The following is a 6,618-nucleotide window of genomic DNA, read 5'->3' as shown; positions in this document are numbered from 1 at the left end:
ATCCAAACAATGTGAGGTCTCAACCCCTCTGAAAAAAATGTAAATACCTGAAACAACCAATCAAAGCTCAGCCAGAAATAAGCACAACTCTGCCTGAATGCTCCATATACAACGGCCTCCTGTCCATACCAGTGTCAGCTCTCCCTCGCTGACCACGTGAGTCGCGACAGCCAGGCTAATAAATCATGGCAAAATGTGTAGAATTGCAGGAAATTAGCCTTAAAACTGCAAAAATGTCTCCCCACCCCACAGACCTCACTAAAACTCAGACCCTGGCTACTGCCCTGGGAAGGGACTGCAGAGGTTTTTGAGAGAGGTGTTTTCTATCTTCCCTTGTTTCCAGTTGAGAGGACAAGATTCTAAAGACAGGTAGGCCTAAATTCCATTTCAAATAGGTAAACTGCTTAGCCTAAATCGAATTTGAATTAGGTCTGACTTCAATACACTTTCCATTTAAAATTGCAGTGCATTTTTTTAACCTATTACGTTGATGATGATTATAAAGCCATAACTTACATTGCTGGACAACACTTCTAAACGATAACGCTGACCTGGAGTGAGAGGAGTCTCTAATATCCATTTGGGCATGCTGATCGGTTGAAAGACCTTTTTTACAATGATGATGATAATGAAGTTGATGATGATGATGGTAGTGGAGGTGGGGATAATTAGGATTAGGGATGAATAATGTGATGGTGATGTCGTGATGATGATTAGGACTATGCATTGCACTATAAGCAAAACATATTATTTTCACACCCTTCAGTTACGGTGTGGGCTATTCCTCAGCATTGCGGTCGAATCCCTGCGATCACCACTTCTGCCATGAGTGCATAGATTAGATCAAGGGGCTTGGCTCAAGTTCCAGTCCACAGTGTAAATCAGTTATTCTAAATGTGTAATCGTGACTGCATATTTGCTACTTTTGCTAGCTTTTCTTTTCCAATGCTATTTTATTTTTATTTTTTGGGATAGCTTACTGTGTAGTAGGCCTAGAGGTCAAAAATAATGAAATTAATATATCTTAATATAGCAATTCAGCTAAACTCCATCCAATATAAGCAACTACTTCAGAATATTAACAAATAGGCTTAAGCTATATGATGGAGTGGCCCAAAGGTCAGTATATCAAAAACAAATACTGCTTGAACTTCAATAAGCACTTCTCATCAAATTCTGCCCAGAAATTCATCTAATTTCAAACTCATAACTTGACCTTTAACCTTCAATAATTTACATGGCAGTACATAGGTCATTATTTTCATCTGCAATGTGCCCACGTGAACTAAAAAGAAACAATCACAGACAAAATTGCCACCTTTCAACCCCTTTATTGGTGAAATTTTGGCATAATTTCAAAATGATGTCAAGAGGTGTTAGATGGGCATGACACAGGTGAAACAGAGGGGAAAGTTTTTTCTCACCTATGGTCTGAACCCAAGCTAGGGGGATGTTAAGTTAGCTTTACTGGGGGGGGAGGAGAGCCTTGGTCTGGTCAACCACAGTCTGGAAGACCTGCTCCATCTGGTCCTGGAAGTCATCAGCCAGAGGCTTGAACTGGGCCTGCAGGTTGTCGGCCAGAGGACTGAACTAGGCCTGGATGTTGTCAGTTATGGGGTGGAAGTGGACCTGCTTCTCGAGTTCACTGATGAAGAGCTTCTTCTGCTCCTGGATCTTCTCAGCATGCTCCTGGATGTTGTCGGTCAGAGGCTTGATCGGAGCCTTACCCTCCGCCATGTAACCCGTATGGGGAGAGTGACACACTTAGTGAGCCATTTTCCAAAAGCTGTATGCCCATGGAGCAAGCTAGCTTTATAGCGGACTCTATGGTACTGATGTGAAAACTGATGTTGATTAAAATGTAATATCCCTGTCGAGTACAATGCCATGAATAAATAAAATGAATAGCAATACAATTTGAATGAGTAATCTATTTAGAATGAATTGATATCTTACTGTGGCTGATACAAGTAAACTGAAATTCAAATTCAATAATTGAAAAAGGGCATCTATTGTCAATGACTTCTCAATAAACTGAAAAGGAGACACTATTTATGCCAAATGTTTTAGAATTTGGGGATATTAAATTCAAATCACTTCCTGAATTCACTGAGTTTAATTTGAATTGGCCCCAACCCTGGTGTAAACCCTCTTCTAAAGAGCTCGGGCTCTATTAAATCTGTAACACTGAAGCGTTACAGAGTCCGCGGCAGAAATGTAAAGGTCATTTCCGATGAGTGTCGTCTGGTAAAGCGAGAACATTGCCTTTAAATTTCAATCACGCTGGTAAAGCTGAACTTCCGCGATGCGGATTGAATAGAGCCCTTAGTCTTTATTACACAGCCATTGAACACACATTTCTCAGAAAAAGACTGATAGTAACACGACTAAAAGCACCTTTTCTACTATTCAGACCGGACATTCCCTTAGAACAGTAATGGAGAGTGGGGTAAGTTGAGCCGAAGGGGTAAGTTGAGCCATCTTTGTTTCTAGGATACCATACACAAAATGTATAATTTGATCAAACATTTAGGAACAGATCATAATTTCATGGAGTCTGTGAAGGAAGAGGTTTCATGATGCTTGCATCTAAACCAAAGTAGATAATTGTAAGATTGTTCTATACATCAGTTGGGGTCTATATAAGCTCCAATATGAGCTCCTAAACCTAGCATACAAGTGCATCCTTGTATATGTGTGGGCTAATGTAGTCAAAGTGTTTGCCAAGGGGTAAGTTGAGACAATGGCAATGGGGTAACTTGAGCCAATGGTTGAGCCAATGGAGAGTTGAGCAAATTGAAGTTTTCTTCACAGGAATAATGCAAGGTATTATTGCTGGGATATTAGGTAACAACAGGTTCAAAAAAACAACACATTTTTTTAAGGTACAAATGATGACAAGAAAAAAAAGTGACTGTGATTGTGTTGAATTGTATTTCCGAAATGAAGATAGACATGGTTTTGAAAAGGTAGTGGTAATATTTCATTCAGTACAGATTTTTGTAGGTGGCTTAATTTAGGCTGTCCTGAGTCTCAATACCCGGGGTAAGTTGTGCCAAGAGACTACTTTTATTGGACTTGCAATTTGTTCTGAACTGTAATGTTTACATCAATTCTGAGGATTTCCAGGGATACACTATATCCTGAAATATATGTAGATATCTTTGTTAGAAAGAATACTATAAATCAAATCAAATCAAATGTTATTGGTCACATACACATGGTTAGCAGATGTCAATTCGAGTGTAGCAAAATGCTTGTGCTTCTAGTTCCGACAGTGCAGTAATATCTAACAAGTAATCTAACAATTCCCCAACAACTACCTAATACACAAAAACCTAAAGGGGTGAATGAGAATATGTACAAATAAGTACATGGTTGAGCGATGGCCGAGCGGCATAGGCAAGGTGCCAAAGATGGTATAAAATACAGTATATACATATGATGTGAGTAATGTAAGATATGTAAACATTATTAAAGTGGCATTATTTAAAGTGGCATTGTTTAAAGTGACTAGTGATCCATTTATTAAAGTGACCAGTGATTGGGTCTCAATGTGGGCAGCAGCCTCTCTGAGTTAGTGATTTCTGTTTAGAAGTCTGATGGCCTTGAGATAGAAGCTGTTTTTCAGTCTCTCTGTCCCAGCTTTGATGCACCTGTACTGACCTCGCCTTCTGAATGGTAGCGGTGTGAACAGGCAGTGGCTCAGGTGGTTGTTGTCCTTGATGATCTTTTTGGCCTTCCTGTGACATCGGGTGTTGTAGGTGTCATGGAGTGCAGGTAGTTTGTCCCCGGTGATGCGTTGTGCAGACCACACCACCCTCTGGAGAGCCTTGCGGTTGAGGGCAGTGCAGTAGATGTACAAGGCTGTGATACAGCCTGACAGGATGCTCTCAATTGTGCATCTGTAAAAGTTTGTCAGGGTTTTGGGTGACAAACCAAATTTCTTCAGCCTCCTGAGGTTGACGAGCAGCTGTATTCCCTTGATGGAGGGATACTGAATGTAAAGAATGTCTCAACTTACCCCACTTTCCCCTAATATCTGGCTATCAGCCATTGCCTCACTGCACCAAACTAATGTTATAGTACCTGGCAGAAACAGAGAAGGCCTTAGAACGGTAGTTCTAATATTTCTTAGTAATATTCCTTGAATTATTATTTGATGTATGGTCTAATGATAAATGTTACTCACACTACACATAACATATTATACATAGGTTCTATTTTTTAAAATCTCTGGCAAAGATAGACTTGATAGATTAAAGCTTGGACTATGATTGCTATAGACAAGTCCCATAAGTCTCAACCTTTTACTGCAGTGGGCTAAATCAGGGTCACACAGAGTGTTTCTTGGTAGTCATTAACACATTTACTTTGAAACAAAAGCATGCACCTCACACACACACCTCACACACACGGGCTTAAACAAAAGAAGACGTGTACCATGCCAGATACAGTTGAAGTTGGAAGTTTACATACACTTAGGTTGGAGTCATTAAAACTCGTTTTCAACCGCTCCACAAATTTCTTGTTAACAAACTATAGTTTGGCAAGTCGGTTAGGACATCTGCTTTGTGCATGACACAAGTACCTTTTCCAATAATTGTTTACAGACAGATTATTTCACTTATAATCCACTGTATTACAATTCCACTGGGTCAGAAATGTACATAAGCTAATTTGACTATGCCTTTACACAGCTTGGAAAATTCCAGGAAATGATGTCATGGCTTTAGAAGCTTCTGATAGGCTAATTGACATAATTTGAGTCAATTGGAGGTGTACCTGTGGATGTATTTCAAGGCCTACCTTCAAACGCAGTGTCTCTTTGCTTGCCATCATGGAAAAATCAAAAGAAATCAGCCAAGACCTCAGAAAAAAAATTGTAGACCTCCACAAGTCTGGTTCATCCTTGGGAGCAATTTCCAAACACCTGAAGGTACTACGTTCATCTGTACAAACAATAGTACGCAAGTATAAACACCATGGGACCACGCAGCAATCATACCGCTCAGGAAGGAGACGCGTTCTGTCTCCTAGAGATTAACGTACTTTGGAGGACAAAGTGGGAGGCTTGCAAGCCAAAGAACACCATCCCAACCGGCCTTCTAGGCAGAGTTCCTCTGTCCAGTGTTCTTTTGCCAATCTTTTCTTTTTATTGGCCAGTCTGAGATATGGCTTTTTCTTTGCAACTCTGCCTAGAAGGCCAGCATTCTGGAGTTGCCTCTTTACTCTTGACTTTGAGACTGGTGTTTGGTGGGTACTATTTAATGAAGCTGCCAGTTGAAGACTTGTGAGACGTTTGTTTCCAGATACAATAGTCATTTATAACATTAACATTGTCTACACTGTATTTCTGATCAATTTGGTGTTATTTTAATGGACAAAACATTTTCTTTTCTTTCAAAAACAAGGACATTTGTATATATAATTTTTTCCTGTATTATTCTCCTAACCCTACCACCGCTCCCCTAATTGGAGTAAACTAATGACAAACAACACTTAAGCTTCTACTTCCAGCTTATACATACTATATACATTTTACGGAAACAATCTGTTTTACAATAGTTATATTTTGTTTATATTTAGTCCTATTCTTCCTCTACCCTCAACCTCTCCCATCTATTTCTAATGTTTGACATTTGACATATATTTTTAACTATTCTGTTTCACAAATGTTCTGAACCTATATAGGAAGTAATGATTGACAAAGGCATTCAAAAATGGCCCATGTCTTTTGAATGAAATGACAGTCACCAGTGACAACTGTACTGTTTGTGTCTCCTTATCAACACAATGACACATTTAAAAAAAAAATGTCTTTGTTGTCATTTCCTGGAGGTTAACCAGCTTATCTATGTAGCTCGTGCCCTCTCCTCATCCCTCATTTCCTCTCCACAGAAGAGAAAAACTGTTCTCTTTCTGTCCGTATCAGACCCTTTTTTTATGAAGGCTAATTTTAGTTTAGATTTGACCCTCCTCCAAATCTTATTTCTGGCTCCATGCCTACTGCTGATACCATTTCTCTCCTCCCAAATCCCGCCTCTTTTACAGTAACTGTTTCCCTTTAAAACCCATTGCTCTGGACTAATGAAAAGGCTGTCTATTGTCTCTTTGGTTGATTATGGAGTTTCATGAAGTTGCAAAATTGATGTGTTTAATGGCAATGCCTGTGCTGTAACAGTAATGATTAATGGCCTATCGAATATGTTTCATGAAGTACAGTTTTCAGTTGCCTTTGCAGGTACATAAGGATGAAGGACCACTTTCCATAGGCCTTATGTGAAAGAAATTATGAAAATACTTCTGTACCAACAAACCCTATTTATTTACTTTAGTTTATTTCATGTTGTACTTGCAGTTTTAGCCCGAGAGGGAATTTGCACTCGACCACGCGTATTCAATGCCATTTTTAAAAATAGTTTTTTCCCATGGCAGTTTCAGAAGCCCACTAATGTGTTCCAGATGCTCTCCAGATGTGCTTTCCAGCTCACAGACTTCCCGGGCCATGCCAGAAGCATGTCGCCAGTGCCGAGATGGGGGGAAACAGATCTATAGGACTCACTCAAGAGAAGCCAAAGGCCTAAAATGGTAACAACAAATACTGATATCTCATCA

General features: G+C 39.6%; 1 pseudogene; it reads right to left on the bottom strand.

Annotated features, from left to right (window-relative positions):
- Positions 1-1,464: 1,464 nt before the first annotated feature.
- LOC129858602 (type-4 ice-structuring protein-like) lies at positions 1,465-6,510 on the bottom strand (annotated as a pseudogene).
- Between the last annotated feature and the right edge of the window lie 108 nt (positions 6,511-6,618).

Source organism: Salvelinus fontinalis, chromosome 6 (genome assembly GCF_029448725.1).
Source record: "Salvelinus fontinalis isolate EN_2023a chromosome 6, ASM2944872v1, whole genome shotgun sequence".
Taxonomy (NCBI): Eukaryota; Metazoa; Chordata; class Actinopteri; order Salmoniformes; family Salmonidae; genus Salvelinus; species Salvelinus fontinalis.
This window is presented reverse-complemented; position numbering and strand designations above follow the sequence as displayed.